Source organism: Vombatus ursinus, unplaced genomic scaffold (genome assembly GCF_900497805.2).
Source record: "Vombatus ursinus unplaced genomic scaffold, bare-nosed wombat genome assembly UNPS02014768.1, whole genome shotgun sequence".
NCBI classification, from domain to species: domain Eukaryota; kingdom Metazoa; phylum Chordata; class Mammalia; order Diprotodontia; family Vombatidae; genus Vombatus; species Vombatus ursinus.
Genome location: NW_020954546.1, coordinates 27,665,624 through 27,684,600, shown reverse-complemented (window position 1 = coordinate 27,684,600; position 18,977 = coordinate 27,665,624).

Here is an 18,977-nt window from a genome sequence, read left to right as displayed (position 1 = left end):
TGGAAGGCCCCTTAGAAATCACGGAGGTCACCCTCTCATTTTACAGGTGAGTCCACGGTCACACAGTTTGTAAGCATCTGAGGTCCATGATCTTTAAGGATGCCTCCCTCCAGCTCTAGATCTATAATCCCACAAGCCCCGAAGGCACGAAGTAAATGGTCCAACAGTCTGTAAGGATGCAAGGCAAGGGGGCCCCTCAACTCCACAAGAGGTTGTGGCTGTTTTTCAGTTAGTGAGGGTATCTTGACATCTGAAGTGTCTTCCCCCTGAAGGTGCCTCCCTTTGTTGGGGGGGGTGGTTCAGCCCTACCCTAAGGTTTTCCAGGAAACCTTTCCAAGGTGCAAGGTGCTTCTGGGAACCTGAAAAACCAGTTCTCAGCTCCTATGTTGATGTATCCTTATCTGCTGCAATAGCTTATGATAAGCAACCGATGCGTCCAATGGTGCTGAGGGGTTCAGGGAGGGGTGTGATGTGTTCCTTTTAGATCATACCATCTTTTTTCACACTCCCACCCTGGGTGTGCTTCTTTCCAAAGAGAATAGATGCAAGAAAAGCACTTGGCCATCTGGGAGGAGCTGCTGGATGCTAATGCCACACTTGCTTATGGAGACGGTATCCCTGGAGGGGCCAGCCCTCCAGTACTATCCACAGGATCCAGAAGAAACCAGGGCACCCCTTGCCATCTTTTTTAGCCAGTCATTTCATGAAATGCCCCCAACTTCTCTGGTACACATTAAAACTTCCCTTGTAACAAAGAGAAACAGTTAAGCAGGGAGAAGTGATACAGTACTAATATGCCCAGAGTTGAGCTTCAGAGTCCCACAACTCTGCACAGAAATGATGGAATCTTACTGGTTTGTCAATTTCTCAGAGTTCACTCTTCATCTATTGCTCCTCTCATTTACGTTGCTATGGTCAATACATGATTCTGTTTAACTCCTTATCATTTCATACAAGGCTTCCTGTATTTTAAGAAAAAGAGAGAGAGAGAGACAGAAAGGGAGACAGAGACAGAGAGAGAGAGAGAGAGAGACAGAGACAGAGAGAGACAGAGACAGAGAGAGAGAGAGAGAGGGTTTTATTGATTATCTAGACTTAAGAAAGTGATGGAAAAATGTTAATATTGCAGATTAAACTTAAAAATGTGTGCTATATGCTGCCCCCTCCAAGATCTGGTTGTTAAACATTTACCAGTACACTCCTGCCTTTTTTGAGTGACCAAAACAATATGTAGAGTGGAATGAGTGCCATTGTGCCCTCAGTGAGTCCATGAGTATAAAAGCATAGGTTTGACTATATTCCTAAAACCTCCATACCAGTCAAACTTTCCTGGAAATTCACGTAGTCTATCTGTCTGGTGCTCTTACTGGCTAAGATTAATCTCTAAGGAAGGAAGGAAGAAGATAGAAAGGAAGGAAGGAAGGAAGAAAAAAGAAAGGAGAAAGAAAAGAGGGATTGAGGATGGAAAAAAGAAAGGAAGGAAGGAACAAAAGTAGGAAGGAAGGGAAGAAAGAAAGAAGGAAGGAAGGAAGGATACAAAGAAAGAAGAAAGAAACCACTTGAAGACTTCTTGGGAGCTCATTCAGCCAGATCATTAGGTCTTACTCTACTGGAGGTTCACCTTTGTTCTCACTTACATTCCAGGATGTTGCAACATGCTGATGTGCTGTTGGGAAAACCTAAATTTGGTTATTTGACTGAGCAGGCATTCCAATATGCCCTTTTAAAAATTATTAACTTTGCAAGGCAGGAGGATCTAATTCTCTTCTTTTAAAAAATTCATATTTTTTCCATACCAATCAAACTACCAAAAATTATTTTAAAGAGCTAGAAAAAATAATAACAAGATTCATCTGGAAGAACAAAAGGTCCAGAATATCAAGGGAATTAAAGAAAAGAAATGCAAGGGAAGGTAGCCTAGTCATACCAGATCTTAAACTGTATTGTAAAGCAGCAATCATCAAAACTACTTGGTGCTGGCTAAGAAATAGAGTGATGAATCAGTTGAATAGGTTAGGTGCATAAGGCACAGTATGATTAGGTAATCAGTGTAATCAATGACTATAGTAATCTACTGTTTGATAAACCCAATGACCCCAGCTTCTGGGATAAGAACTCACTCTTGGACAAAAACTGTTGGGAAAACTAGAAAACAGTGTGGCAGAAACTAGGCACAGACCAACATCTTACACAATATACCAAAATAAAGTCAAAATGGGTACACAATTTAGATATAAAGGCTGATACTATAAGTAAACTGGGAGAGCAAGGAAGTTTGCCTGTTAGATTTATGGAGAACAGAAGAATTTATGACCAAACAAGAGATAGAGAACATTATGGAATACAAAATGGATAATTTTGATTACATTAAATTGAAAAGTTTTTGCACAAACAAAACCAATGCAACCAAGATTAGGAGGGAAGCAGAATACTGGGAAAGAATTTTTACAACCAGTGTCTCCAATAAAGATCTCATTTCTAAAATATATAGAGAACTAAGTTAAATTTATAAGAATGCAAGTCATTCCTCGATTGATAAATGGTCAAAGGATATGAACAGGCAGTTTTCAGATAAAGAAATTAAAGCTATTTATAGTCATATGAAAAAAATGCTCTGACTCACTATTGATTACAGAAATGCAAATCAAAATGATTCTGAGGTGCCACATCACACCTATTAGATTGGCTAACAACTGACTTTGATAGACGTGGCTCTTCTCAGCAATGCAAGGATCTAAGACAACTCCAAATGACTCATGATAGAAAATGCTATCCACATCCAGAGAAAGAACTATGGAGTCTGAATGCAGATCAAAGCATACTATTTGTTCTTTTTAAAAATTTTTTCTTCTGTTTTGTTTGGTTTCTTCTTTCTTGTGGTTCATCCTATTGGTTCTAATTCTTCTTTACAACATGACTAATGTGAAAATATGTTTAATAGGAATGTATATGCAGAGCCTATGTTAGATTGTATGCTGTCTTGGGAAAAAGGAGGAGAGGGAGGGGGATAAAATTTAAAACTCAAAAGCTTATAGAAGCAAATGCTGAAAACTAAAAATAAGTTAGTTAATTAAAAGAAAAAGAAAAAAGTCATAGTTGATTTTTTCAATTTGGAATGTTTTTCAATTTTTTTCAACAAAAACCTATTTTGTTTTTCTATCACCTCCCCTCATCCTACTAGAAAGAAAAAGAAAAAAGAAAAACAGAACCCTTGTAACCAGCATAATCCAGCAAACCTATACCCACATTGATCATATCCAAGTAATATATATGTCTTAATCTGCACCCTGGGTCCAGCCACTCTGTCAGGAGGTGGACAGCGATAGGCTTCATCCTCAGTCCTCTGGAGTCATGGTTGGTCATTGTATTGATCAGAGTTCTTAAGTTTTTCAGAATTCTTTGTCTCTATGATGTTATTATTGTATAAATGATTTTCCTGGTTCTGCTCATTTCACCCTATATCAGTTCATACAAGACTTCCCAAGTTTCTCTGAAACTATTTCTGATCATTTCTTTCAGTCCAATAATATTCCATTACATTCACATATCATAATTTGTTTAGTCATTCCCCACTTAGTTTCTTGTTCTCTGCCACCAGAAAAGAAAATAGAAACTGCAAATATTTTTGTATACATGGGTACTTTTCCTCTTTCCTTGATCTTTTCAAAGGCATAAACCTATTGATGGTATTGCTGGGTCAAAGGGTATGAACGGTTTAGTTAATTTTTGGGCATAGTTCCAAAATGCTTTCCAGAATGGCTAGACCAATTTACAGCTTCACCAGTAATAGATTTTTTCCCCATGTTTTTCCCACTGTGGGGGTTATTTCTCCAACAGTATGATCCCTATGCTCAGGGTCAATTTTCCATCCCTCAGGCAGGCATGAAGCCCTCATCCAAGTAAGTCTCAGGTGGACCTGCAATTTCATTGGCATAGGGAACTCCTGATGAAGGAATTTGTGCTTACATGTCCCTCCACTTGAGGTCCAATGAGTGGTATTCCGTCATTGCCTTAGTATTCTAGTGTTGAGCCCCAGAGGTCTTTTTAAGACTTTATGGAATCTTTACTTTTTTGTTTGTTTGTTTGTTTTTTGGCTAGGCAATGGGGTTAAGTGACTTGCCCAAGCTAGTAAGTGTCAAGTGTCTAAGGTCAGATATGAACTCAGGTCCTCCTGATTCCAGGGCTGGTGCTCTATCCACTGTACCACCTAGCTGCCCCACAACCTTTACTTTTGGAAACCATGATACTATGTCAACTGGTGAGCTAGTCAGGTAAAGTATATATTGTGAAAAGCTATGCAAAGACTGTCATACCCACTGGGTCACAACCACCAGCCTTGTTATAATTCTTGTCAACTCTGCCCAACTTTATGTCACAGAAACATTAGATTTCATCACTGATATGCCTCCAATGCATGATGCCATTTCGGTCATGGTAGACTCCTTGACCAAGATGGCGCACCTCTTCCCCTGATTCTTCCACTTCAGCAGAGTCAACCTACCTGTTCTTCTCATATCACCTCCAGTAGGGGTCCCTAGTTCATCTCACATTTCTGGGATGCTTTATTCACAACTTTTTATATAAAGGCACATCAGTCCACAGCATATCACCCCTAGTCCAATGAGCAGAGTACATGAATTAAACCATGGCTCACTTCCTCTGGTACTACATGTACTTTCAGGATGAGTGGGCTTCTAGAAGGCTCACTGTGAAAAAGTTATCATAACTTGGCCTGCTCATTTATCCAGAACATTCCCCTTTATATAAACAAAGGTTTCTACTTAAAGTTTTTCCCTGTTCTCACTCCATGTACCAAGGCATGTTCTCATATACCATGTGTCATGTACCCTGTTCTCACTCCATGTCCTAGTAGTCAATGAGTCCCTGAGGAAATTGGAGGTTAACCAGGCTGATCTGAAGTGTGTCCTTTGAGCAGGGGTGTGTTGGAGTCCATTGTGAGAGCTGATTGTTAAATTTTCAGTATAAGTATTTATGTCTTGGAAATTAGCATATGCTACAAAATCAGAGCTTGATTTATCGTTCTACTGATTGTCAAGACTTAAAAAAGTGATGGAGAAAATAATGAAGATTAAATTTAAAAGTCTGTCCTGTGTACTCCACCCTCACTCCCCATCCCGAGAGCTGGTTTTTACATATTTACCAGTATACTCCTGCCTTTGAGTGATGAAAACAGATTATAAAAAGTAGAGTGCCATCGTGTCCCCAGTGAGTCCAAGAATGTAAAAGCAGAGGCCTGACCATATTCCTAAAACCTCCATGCCAGCCAAATGTTCTAGAAACTCAAGGGGTCTGTCTGACTGGTAGGTACCCTTTCCGCCTAAGATTACTTTCTTCACACAGAACTCACCCTGTGTTCCAGTGATTATTACCACACATGGCTTACCTTGATCTTTAACTGAATTTTTTGAGTTCCTGACCACCACTAATGATGGTGGGTGAGGCAGGAGGATAGATATATTGTTTAGACTGTCCACAATTCGCTGAGGTGAGACTTTCTTCAATGCCTGGTAGACTGAAAGAGTGTTGGGCCTAAGGAGAGGACACAGAAGCTGGCATGGCCAGGGATTGGTAGAAGCCTTCTAGCAGTGCTGCTCCATCAGCCCTCTCTCCCAGCTCCCCTATGGGGGAAAGGGAAAGCGTGGTGAACTGCTGCTCGGGAGGGTGCACGACACTCCCTGACTGGGTCCAGTTAGGATTTTGGCACCTACTGGGCTCTGAAATTAAACCAAACCCTAAGCTTCCGAAAAGCAGGTTAAGTGGGATAAAACAATCCACCACCACCCGCCGGCCCTACCTTAACTTTGCCTGCCTAATCTCTAGCACGTTCCCACAGCTCAGAATTTTTTGATCGACAGCTGGTTTATCTTCTTCTCTCAGTACTTTGGGCATCTCCCTCCAGATGCTCCAGTGACCGACCTGAGCTGGCTTTTTAAACGCTGCCTGCTCTTCTGCTGAATTGGCCCCACCCATGTCAAGGATTACTCTTCCTCTTTCATTCCCTGTCCATTATTAGCATAGCCCTTGTCTTGGGTAGAGCATAAGAAGCAGAAATGGATGTCTGATTGGGCTATCTCCCAGCTATTTTTCTCCCTTCTATCTTTTGCCGTTCTGCACTCTAGACTACAAGAAGTCATGTCTAGGATTTATTTAAAAATGAAAAGATAATATATGAATTCAGAAATATTATTCCAGTTTAAAGTGGTTTTTTTTTCGTCCTAACCTATAATTTCATTGGTATAGGGAACTCCTGATAAGGAGACCGCATTTACTAATACAAATCACCTACTGTTCCATAGCTGAGAGAGTTTACTGGGCATAGTAAGTTTGTGATCTGCCCAGGGTCACACAGAATGTATGTATCAGATGTGGGACCTGAACCCATGTCTTTCTGCCTCCAAGACCAACTCTCCACCCATAATGCTACACGATCTCAGATAATGCTTCACTATTGCAGACTTAATATCTTCCAAACCAAACTTGGAGTCCTTCCCATACTCCTTTCATCCAATAGCTCTCCTGTATAATTTTCCTAGCTCTCCTCTGACCTGAAACCTTGGAGTCATCTTTGGCCCATCAGGTTCTTTCACCAACATCGGCCCAAACATTAAGTATTCTCCTCTAGTAACCTTTCTTCTTAAGGTTAGTAATTTTTTTTAAATTAAATTTTGTTTTCAGTTTACCAAGCATTTCTTTTTTTCTCCCTCTTGCCCTCTCTCCACCCCCGAAAAAATAAGAGAAATAAATCCCTCCTAATAAACACACGTGGTCAAGCAAAACAAATTCCCGCCTTGGCCATATCCAAAAATACATGTCTCATTTTGCAAATTTAATCCATCACTTCTCCGATAGGAAATGGGTATCAATCCTCTGGAATCGTTGTCAACCATTTCATTGATCAAAGTTTGTAAAATCTTTCAAAGTTGTTTGTCTTTACAATGTTATTGTTATTACATAAATTGTTCTGGTTCTGCTTACTTCATTTTGCATCAGTTCATACAAGTCTTCCCAGGTTTTTCTAAAACCATCCCCGCCACCATTTCTTACTGTATGATAGCATTCCACCCCATACCAAATCATGCCATAACTTATTCAGTCATTCCCCCAATTGATAGACACTCCCCTGAGTTTCCAATTCTTTGCCACCATACGCAAAAGAAGCTAGTCTCAATTTTTTTGGACATGTAGGTCCTGTTCCTCTTTCTTTGATGTCTTTGGGATATAGTCCCATTTTCTAGGTCAAGGCACTCTATCCACTATGCCACCTAGCTTCCCCCCATCTAATCAGAGTTGGATTTTGATGGGAAGGGCCAGTTAACCATCTGTAGCCAGTGACTACTTCAGCTTACAGCATGCCAAACCTTCTTAATTCAGGTACAAGGTCATTGCTCAGAGCTTTTAGTAATAATAGCTAACATTTATAGGGAACCTGCTATGTGCTAAGCGTTTTACAGTTATTACCTCATTTGATACTCACAACAACTCTGGGAGATAGGGGCTATTATTATTATTTCCATTTTCCAGATGAGGTCACTGAGGCAATTAGGTTAAGTGACTTGCCCACAGTCGCACAGTAAGTGTCTGAAGTTGGATTTGAACTCAGGCCTTCCTGACTCAAGAACCGGTGCTCTATCTGCTGTGCCAACTGGCTACACTTTAAAAAAAAGAAAGGAATATTGCCACCTAGATAATCTGGTCTAATGCCAGATGCCCCTGGCTATCAGGAAGCTCTATTTTCAAGTAACCTGAATTTCTGGGCCACATTTTAGGAATGACACTGATGAGTTAGAAAATGTCCAATCCATCAATGGATGGACAAGCATTTACTAAGTGCCTACTATGTGCAGCACAGGGTAATTGGGAAGATGAAGGACCTTAATTTCATGAACTCTAAAGATCAGTTGAAGGAACTGGGGATGTTCCTTTTGGAAAAGAGAAGGCTCAGACTCCATAATATCTGTCTTCCTTTAAGTGTTAAAAGGACTGTCTCATGGAAGAGGTGTTTGACTGACTGTTTGGCCCCAGAAGGTAGAACAGGGGCCAGCCGGTCAAAGTTACAAAGAGATTAATTTAGGCTTGATGTCAGGAACATCCTCCTAACAATTAGAGTTGTTCCCAAAGTGATAACTCAGATGTTATGTGCTAAGAGCTGGGGATGCAAAAAGAGGCTAAAGATAGTCCTTACCCTCAAGGAACTTACATTCTAATAGCGGAAGACAATCCTGGAAAGCAGAGTTTGGGGAGGGGGCAGTGCCACAGGTAAGGAGAAAGAGGTGGAGTCAGCATAGTCAAGGCAAGAGTTAGATGAAACATGGCTGGGGGCCTTCTCAAAATGGCGGCCCTCGAGTGGGAGTCACCAGTGAGGAAAGAAGGGCCCCAGGGTGGCAAGGCAGATGAGGAGGAGGCGGAGTCTGGAGAGAGTGGAGGAAAGAGGTGGTGGGTTCCCTTTCATCGGAGGTCCTTGAGCTGAGGCTGGATGGCCATTTGTTTGATGGGTTGTGATGGGGATTCCTTCCTGTTTTGAGGTCTCTTCTAATTCCTGACTCCGAATTCTCTCCCTGTTGCTTTAAGCCTCCATTCTGAGCTCTTTCCCAGCTACAGCTTGTGATGCTTGTACCCTCAAAATATTAAAAGAAGCAGAGAGAGGCCTCCAGCTTGTAGAGGGGACCTCTGAGGAGGTCTCACCGAATGGCAAGAGCTGGGAAGACATGGAGGGGCCATCATTTTCTGATGGAATTATGTGAAATAGCAATGACAGGTGAAGAGCAAGGGGTCATGATTCTCTCCAGAGTAGAAATGTTCAACCTGCTTAGAGCATCAGTTTATCTTCATACATTTGAGAATTATTTTTGAAGATGACAATGTGCCCGGTACTGTGCTGGTGGTGGAAGAGGGAGCAGAAATGAGAAAGGGATCCAAAAATGAAGGAGAGACATGAATCTTCTCCCTCAGGCAGCTCAGAGTCTAGGAGGAAGAGATAAGACACAAACAAAACCCAACTACCATACTACAAATCAGAATGGGAAAAGTGTGGTCATTAACTATTCCCCATGAACAAAATTCCATCCTCCATGCCTTTGCATACGCTGTACCCTATGCCTGGAATCCTCTCCCTTCTGAGATCTTCTCCTGGAATCCCTTAGTTCCCTTCAAGACCTAGCTAAAGTGCTATCCCTTTCAAGAGGCCTAGCCTGATCCTTCTGGATGTCAGTGTTCTATCCTGATTAGACTTACACTGTCTTGTATTTATTTTGGATTTACTATGCATTTAGTCATCTGTGTCCAGCTTGTTTTACCCCAATAGAGGCTGGTAGGGTGGCTCTGTGGTTAGGGTGCTTGGCCTAGAGTTAGGAAGACCTGAGTTTAAATCTGACCTCAGACACTTACTAGCTGTATGACCTTGGGCAAGTCATTGAACCTGTGTCTGCCTTAGTTTCCCCAACTATAAAATGAGGATAATAAAAGTGCCTGCCTCAAAGAACTGTTGTGAGGATCAAGTGAGATAATATTTGTAAAGTGCCTAGCACATAATAAAGCACTTGAAGGCTTGTTTCTTTCCTTCCCAATAGAATATAAGCACTCTGAGGGCAGGTACCATTTAATTTTTGTCTAGTATATAGTAGGTACTTAATAAATGCTTGGCATGTAGTAAGTACCTAATAAGTGCTTATTTCATTATGAACATCAAGCCAGAGCCTAGAGGATCCTATTCAAGGCCTCAAACTGTGCCACAGTCAAATAGGTGCTATTATTATCCTCATTTTATAGTTGGGGAAACTAAGGCAGACACAGGTTCAATGACTTGCCCAGGGTCACACAGCTAATAAGTGTCTGAGGCCAGATTAAAACTCAGGTCTTCCTGACTTTAGGCCAAGCACCCTAACCACAGGGCCACCCTTCCAGCCTCTATTGGGGTGAAACAAATGTTTTTTGGATGGGTAATTAAACTAACGTAGACTAGGTATTGACGGGGAGTATCAGCTTTTTAAAAGAATTACTTTAAACCTCAAGCACAGATGTTGAAACACACACGCCTCTTCTGGTAGCTGTGGAGGGGACTGTGGGAGTGGAATATTCCATATTCTGTCAGATGGAAACGTCATCTTATTGGTTATTTTTTGTTTAACTGTTTTTCTTTGTTATAAGGGAGAGTTCAGTGGTGGTGGCGGTAGTGGGGGAAGGATTTTGGGAAATGCTTATAGTGTAAGAAACAGGAGGCATTAATAAAACTGTAAAAAAGAAAGTACATAAATTAAAGAGTGGATGGCTGACCCAAAAGAATTAATGTCTAATGGTGGAATTTCACTGAAGCTCTTTTGATACAGAATTCTGACCTTCCCGGTATTCTTCACACTGTACCCCTAAGGTGACTGGCCTAACCTGGGCCAGCAAAGTCACAGAAAGAACACATTCCACAGGACTAGGCACATTCACCTCTGCTTCTGGCTCAGGACCGCAGACACTGATTCCCAGCAAACCTGCCTCCTGGTGACTTACACCCCGTCATCTCAAAACTCGCCTTCTGGAGCAAAGCAGAACAAGACTCAACTGTGCTCTATATCGTTGTTCTGTTGTTTCAGTCATGTTCGCCTCATGCCGTTTGAGGTGTTCTTGGCAAAGATACTGGAGCGGTTAGCCATTTCCTTTTCCAGATTTGACAGATTGAGGAAACTGAGGCAAACAGTTCAATGACTTGTCCAGGGCCACACAGCTGTATTTGAACTCATGAAGATGAGTCTTTCAGACTCCGCGGCTGGCCCTCTATCCACTGTGCCACCTAGCTGCCCTAAGGTGGCAGTTACAGGAAACAATAGAATTTTAAGAAAGACCCCAGTCTAAAGCAATTTTGGAAGCCATTAACTGAATCCATGCCCCCACCTCGATGTTTATATGAGACAAGAGTTAAGCTCTCTTGGCAAGACCACTGGAGGGAAACGTGAGGGGTGGGGAGGCTGGCTTTGTGCCCCCCGCTGTCTCCTCATCACCTTCTTCTCCAGGATCAAGGCTACAGTAAGTAGTGAAGGGAAAGGAGAGAGGGTGGGGGCAGGGAAGGAGAGGGCTGGGTGTTGTCTGTCCCCTCCCTTCCCTGCCTCCCCCAGTATTGTTCCTTCTCTCTTTCCGACAGCTACTCCTTACCCCTTCACCGCTCCTCCTGCAGCTCAGTTATGACAACATTGAAACAGGATGATTAAGTAAAATTGCTTTAATTTGATCTGTTTAATGGTGAGAGAACAGAAGTGTGTTTGAAGACATTGGCTCTGGGATTTGAGGAATCCAGAGTGTGGGTTAGGTGTTTCCTAGAAAAGAACCCTATTCTTGGGCTCCTGTTCTCTGCCTCCCTCCCACACAGCCTTCCTGTGCAAAGTGCACTTACCACACACACACACACACACACATTCACTGATACATATGTGCACATGCATGTACACACACGTGTGTGTGTGTACACAAACACGTACATGCACACACCCACATGTACATACACTGAGGAAAAGGGAGGGGATCAGAACAGCACAGCTCTTGAGCTCAAAGAGACCTTAAGGCTACCTAATTGACTTTATAAATGACAAATGAGAAACCTGCTAGGCCCAGAGAGCTTGTGACTTGCCTATGGTCACCCAGGTAGGAACCCTCAGAACCAACATTTGAACCCGGGTCTTCTAATTCCAGAGCCAACACTGCTATGATCTCATTTAAGCCTTCTAACCACCTTCTAAGGTGAATGATTATCAATCAATCAATCAATCAACATTTATTAAACACTTACTGTATGTGTTGGGCACAGTGCTATAAACACTGGCTTATTGTCAGGTGAGGAAATGGACCTCAGAGAGGTGGTCTTGCTAAGTTTTCTTTTTGATTATCAAGCATTTTGCCCTCCTCCTCTCCCCTCTAATTTAAAAAAAAAAAGAGAAGAAAAAAAACCAAAACCCTTGTAACAAATATACACAGCTAAACAAAACTTCTCAAGTTGGCTGTATCCAGTATGAGGCTAAGTTCCAAGCAGAGTAGACCCCTCTTTTGAGTTAATGAGGGGCATCCCTGTTGCTCACCTTGGAGGAGTAGCTGGACCCTGACTCTGGGAGGCAAGGAGTTTCATACACCTACACCAGCCCTTTCTGCACCCTCCAAGAAGGGAATGAGGCTCCTGTTCCTTCTTTCATGCTCCCTTCAGGACCCTTTTCAAAGTGAGCTCTTAATCTTTATCTCAATCTGATTTCACCAGTGAGGCAATTAGCACAGTATCCAGCACATAGTAGGTGCTTAATAAATGTTTGCTGACTTAAGAGAAAAAGCATTTATTAAGAGTTTACTGTATGCAAAGCATCATGCTTTGGAGTCAAGAGGGCTTGGGTTTGAGTTCAAGTTTTGCCTCTTAATACCTGTCTGACCTTGAGTAAAGTCACTGTCATTTTGCCCCTCTGGGTCTCAATTTCCTCTGCTGTAAAAATGAGGGTGCTGAGTGGATGATTTCTGAGTCCTTTCTAGCTCAGAAGTTATAATCTGCCATGGTGTGTGTGAGCAGGCCCCCTATCGGAAGGGACAGACTCCCTATATGGCAGGTTCAATGTCTGGGTAGACAGTTGTCAGCTTCCTAGAACTGCCTTTATCCCCTCTTCCTTGTGGCTTCTCTCTCCTTCCCCAGCAAACTCCTCCTCCTCTTCAGATCTAGTCCTTCTCATTCCCTTAAACCTCAGGCTGTAATCCAAAGCAAACTGGTTAGCCATGACATTAGCAGCAGAAACGGCCTCAAACATCCCACCCCTCCAGGTGACACTTCACTCTCCACTCACTGCCCCACTGGGATGGAGGAGAAATTGAGACTTTGTCTTGCTTGATACAAACCTCTTACTGCAGGAGAAAGGGATGATACTTGTCACCCAACACTTTCTAGGACCACTAGCTTGGGTGGCAAAGGCTTCGCTAAAGAACTAAATGATGCCTGGAACTCTTAAAGTGGCTTCACCATCTTCAGTGGAATGATGGGATGGCATCTTGGAAATTCTCTTGCTGATCTTGGCTCAGATGACTCCCCCTGGTCTCTCACTGCTATATAGTCAAAAAACAACCTCATTATTCATGAGTCGAAGCTGGGAGGGGTTTAATCATCTCTGTGATCATTCCCCTTCCCTCTGGATTCTCCTTAACCCACACTTCCCACTTAATAGTCAGCAAACATTCTTTCAATATCCATTAAGCATCTACTATGTGTGAGGTGCTGGGCTAGATGACGATATTACAAAGGCCACTACACATATAGTCCCTGCCCTCCAGAAGCTTACATTCTATCAGGAAAAGCAATATATACATATACAAATAGATACTAAATAAATATAATTCATTTGCAGGGAGATATTAGCAGCTGGGGGAACCAGAAGGCCTCATAGAGAAGGTGGTGCTTGGGATAAGCTGTGAAGGAAATGAAGGATTCTAAGACAGAAGGAGAAAAGAGAAAAGGATTCAAAAATGGAGGACAGAATCATGAAGATAGAGTCACTTCTGGGCATGGGGGACAGCCTGGGAAAAGGCAAACAAAGAAAGGATGACATCATGTTTGAGGAACAGGAAGGCAGCCAATTTGGCTGGATTGTAGAGTGAGTAAAGGAAAGAAATCATCGATAAACTGGCCATGTAGGCCATAGTCAGTAGTGAAGAGTTTTAAATGCTAAATAGAAGATTTCACATTTGTTCCTAGTGGTGATAGAGAGTCACAGCAGTTTATTAAGGGGGGGGAGAACTACACTTTGGGAAAATCACTTTGATAGATATGTGGAAGGTAAGTTGGGTTGGAGAGACTTGAGGAAGAGACCTTATGCGGTAGCCCAGGTGAAAGGTGATGAGGACTTGAGTTAGGGCTGTGTGAGTGTAGACATGTTGCGAAAGCAGAAACAACAAGTGATTGGATATGTGGGGTGTGTGATAACCCTCAGGTCGTGAACCTGGATGACTCTGAGGATTGTAATGCCTTTGCGAGAAAAAGAGAAGTTTGGAAAACAGTGGTTTGGGGGAAATGGTTGGAGAGGCAGGAGCAGTGAACCAGGAGAGTGTATTTTCCCTGAAGTCAAGTTAGAAAGGAGTATGTGTCATTGCGGTTCGTCCTTCTTTCTCCAGAGAACCATGACATTAGGGAGGTGATGACATGACTTGCATCGAATTGGAGTGAGGGAGGGCTGTGCAAAGTCAACAGCCTCACTTTCTCCTCCAGAGCCATCTGGGTCTAGTGGCCAGATATAGGTCAGGACAACTGGAGATGGCCCTGGATGCAGTGGGAGACCTTGGCCTTAAGCTAAGGTCCTTCTGAGTTCTCACTTTGAGTGAGGCAAGGCCCATTCAGTGAAGAGGCCTGTCTTAGAAGTGAGTCAAGGGATGGCCCCTTTAATAAAAAAAAAAAAAATCAAACTGGGAGGGGAAGCCCCTCAGGGTTGCTGGCCAGAAGAGAAACAATTACTATTTACATTCACTCTGAGCCAGGAGGGCCGCAAAAGTCACCATTAAGTGGTGCTTAGGCAGAGGCCTATTATCCAATCAATGAAATCCAGAGTGAATTGGGTTCAAGGCCTGGTCTCTGAGAAAGAATTCCAGCCAGTAAACCCCAAGATAACTAGGTAGGTTTCAGCCATCAAAATTTACATTAGAAAATAATATAAAATAAGAGGGGAGGGGAGGGAACAGAATTCAGAGCTGCAGGGGTCAAGAGAGATGAGGATGACAGAAGGGCCACTGGGTTTGGCAAAAGAAGCCCACTAGTGACTTTTGAGAGAGCAGTTTCAGTAGAACTGAGGGGGTGGAATCCAGATAGAAAGAAATGAAGAGTCAGTGGGTGGGGAGGAACTGGAGGCACAGATAACTTTCCCAAGAAGTTTAGTAGTGAAGGGATGAAGAGAGATGGAACAACACTTGCATAAGACAGAAAAGGACAAGGAAAGTTTTTTTTTTTTTTTTTTAAGGAATGAAAACACTTGACCAATTTCATAAGAGGACAAGCCATCTGTGGGGGAAGGGCTGAAAAAGCAGGAGAGAGAAGGGGTCCCCACTGAGACATGGTCTGGGAGGAGGCTGGAGAGAAGGGGATCCAGGGCCCAGGTGTGAGGGGTAGGAGTCATCAGACCAGAGATCTAGGGTTGGAAGGGCCATCAGAGGCCAGTCCTCTATTCTAATCCTCTGTTTCTGTAGACGATGACACTCATGTCCAGTGAGGTTAAATGACTTGCCAGAGGTCACCCGAGATGATAAGTAGCAGAAGTGGGCTTCAAACCTAGATCCTTTCCAGTAAAAGCACTGCCCCACCAGGGACACCTCTTTTTCTTTGCTTAAGTGGGAAGGATGACTGAGTGGGTGATGATGAATTCAGCATGGTCTGATGAGTAGAGGAGGGGAGATGAAGGAAGTTCCTATCGGATGGCCTTATCTTTCCATTGAAAGGGAAGGCATCCATAGGGTCCAACGAAAAAAGCCTAGGATCTAGGTTCAAATCTCATCTCTGATGCTTATTATCCACATGACTTTAGTCAAGTCACTTAATCTCATTGGGTCTCAGTTTCCTCATCTGTAAAATTAAAGAGTTAGACTAATGACCTCTTCCAACTCTGATCTATAATTCTTTGAACTTTCTCTAAATACGGGAGAGGGAAAAAAGCAACGTCAGGGATGGATGTAAGGAAAAATTTCCTTACGGTTGTCTAAAAGTAGAGGGGGTGGTCAGTTACCCAAAGTGGAGCTTACCTCAGAGCCTGCCTAGTCTAGTTCAAACAAAAAGAGCTCTGTCTAGAGTCAGAGGACTTGGGTTCAAATCCCACCTTTGATCTCTGAGAGGAGTAGATGAGATGAGAGGAGATGGTGTCTGGGATCCCTTCCAGGCTATGGTTGCAGGATGCTGGGATCTTTCTGTACTTCAGTATTCATGATGGTGAGCCCTCTTACCACCTTATCACACAATTCATCAAAATCTACCCAACTTCAATTTGCCTTCTCCATTCCCCTTCAGCCAGACACGAATGAAGTCCCATAATGGACAGCATTGTCCCTTAGAAATGTGCCAATTGCACAGTTTAAAGCTGTAGAATTCCCCTCTCTGATCACTACCTCCAGTTCTTCAACCTCTCCCTCTCAACTTGCCATACTAGCCTTTCATCTCTCACAGTCCTGGTCCATTGCTCCCCCCCTATTCTCCCAATCTATCTCCCTCACTCTGGCTTCTCCTGCCTTCTCACCTAGCCTTGACCCCAGAGTCTGCTGGCTACCTCCCTGGAATCCCCAGCCTTCCTAACCTTCTGTTGGTCCCAATCTGCACATCTTTGTCCTTGGACAACTCCCACTAACCACTTTCTCCAATCCTGTTCCAAGGATACAGAGTGTTCCTGGATAAAAATCCAAAGATCAGTCTGATTTCTCTCCCTACCAATTCAAGGTACCTAACCTCAGCTGGGTCCTGGCAGCTGCAATCATAGGACCTTAGATTTGGAACTGGAAGGGACCTCAAAGGCCATCTAATGCCAACTCTGCGTTTTACAAATGAGGAAACCAAGTCACAGAGAGGTGGATTTAACTTGCCCAGGGTCATACAGGTAGTAAGTATCAGGGGTGGGATTTGAATCCTTATCTTTTTATGTTAGAGCCAGTCTCTTTCTGAGGCTCTCAAGCAAGATGGCAGGTTATATAGCAGAGAGTAAGACCAGAAAATGACCTGGAGGTCAGTAGGAAATAGGAAAAAGAATAAGAGAAAGTGATTGATGGAATGAAGAGCTGTCAAAACGGGAAAGGTCCCTCAAGGACAGTGGGAGAAGAAATGGCCCTTAGTTGTGTGACCCTGGACAAGCCACTTAACCCCAATTGCCTAAAAAATAAAAAAAAATAATAAAAAAAAGAAATGGCCCTGAGGAAGAAAGATTATGAGGTGAGCAACTACCCAAGGCCCACTCCTCCTCCTCCTCCTTGAGCCAGGGGGGAGTGGGAAAAAGGAACAGTCTCCAGAGGAAAAGGTCATGGCATATGGAGTCCTCAAGGGAGAGAGCCAAGTTTCCACTCAAAACAAGGAGGTGATAGGAATGTTGGTTGGAAAATTTGAGGCTTCAGAAGAATTTGCTGAGAATAGAGCAAGGATTGCAGAGGTCCCAGCAGAATGGGTGAACTGTGTTAGAATGAGCGAGAATGGGGGAGAAAACCAGGAATGATTTGGGTATGAATAAAGGTTACAGATGAGGGAAAGTGGACCCAGCTTGTACCTAGCTTAGTGAGACTGGATGACTACTAGGTCAGGTGCCTGTGTAATGGGCAGGTGGATTGGTGTGTCGTGCTCCATCAATGGAGAAACTTGCACAGTGAATCTGCCTCTGAGAAGGAAGCAGCAACATTATTGGAAGAGAAGACATTCATCTGGGCTGTGTGTGGGGAAGGATGTCAAAGCGGTTAGAGCCAAAAGCACAGCCGCAGGACAATCAAGCATCGTGTGGCCAAAATGGCGGCCCTGGAAGGCACTCACCGGTGGGAGAAGGAAGTCTGTATGTTCCAAGGTGAGAAGAACTGAGGGATTTTCCAGGGTGAGAAGACAGCTGGATCATGGTGGCAAAACCTAAAGAGTCAGAAGCACAGTCAAGAGGGGAATGAAGTCACTGACCCTTGAGCCTTAGTTTCTGTCTCTATAAAAATGGTGTAGATTTGATGACCTCTGAGATTCTTTCCGGCTCTAGAGATATAGTCATACAATTTCCCTGGGCCTCAGTTTCCTCTTCCATAAAATGAGAGGGTGGGATATAATGACCTCTGAGGTGCCTTCCAGCTCTATCCCTGATCCTATAAGTCAATCAACTTTCCTGGGCCTCAGTTTCCTCCCCTCTGGAGTGGAGGGGTTGGATTTGATATGGCTCCTTCTAGCTCTAGTCTTTTATTCTTTGTTCTTGGGCAAAGAACCACTCCCTGGGCCCCTCAAACCATCCTGTGTGGGTGTAGCCTCCTCTGCCTTGGTAGGGCTGGCACTGTCAGGATGTTCAACGTCTTTATTAAAATGCCTTTTACAATGCACAGACCATCTGGGCATGCTGACTGTGCAATAAATCTCAGCTCAAGGGCAATGGAATAACAGATTCACAAAATGAATCTGGAGACTTATTCCAGCTTGCTCGGATGGGTGCTGATGTTTGAAACGCAGCTGTTCCTGTCTCATCAGTCCCTCATCAGAGGATCACAGACCTCGAGCTGGCACCGTCTGGGCCAATGCCCTTATTTACAGAGAAGAAATGAATGCCCTTCCAGGTAGAGTCATCTGCCCAATTCCTATTGGGGGGGATTCCTAAGCAGTATGCTGGCAAGGGACCTCAAGGGAAGGTGACTAGATTAATTTCAGGCTTTTTTAGGAAGGGCATAGGTATATGGCAAAAGTACAAGACAAGACCTATCTTATCAAATCACCAGCAGCCCTCTAAGAAAAGTCAAAGTGGCCTGAGTATGGTGAGAAAAGCTGGGGACTTGAGAATCAGGAAAGCCTGGGTTCTCCTCCTCGTCCTCATCACTGACTTGCTATGTGACCTTGAGAAAGTCAAAGGCTTATTTTGTTAAATTTTTGCCAATTACATTTTAATCTGGTTAAGGCTGCACTCAGCAGTGTTGGAAACTGTATGTTTGATACCTCTGCCCTATAGAATCTGGGAGCTGAGTGCCCCCATTGAGATGGGAGATAAAGTCTTCAAATTCTCTCAGTGGCTCAAGGATAACTCCTCTAGACAACATCTGAGCACATAGGAAATGCTTAATACATGCTCTATCTTTCTAGCTGTACAAGCAAAAAGAAAAGAGAGAAAGAGACAGAGAGAGAAGAGAGAGGGGGAGAGAGAGAGAGAGAGAGAGAGAAAGAGAGAGAGAGAGAAGAAAGGAGGAGGAGAAAAAGAAGAAGAAGAAGAAGAGGAAGAAGAAGAAGAAAAAGAAAGAAAGAAAGAAAGAAAGAAAGAAAGAAAGAAAGAAAGAAA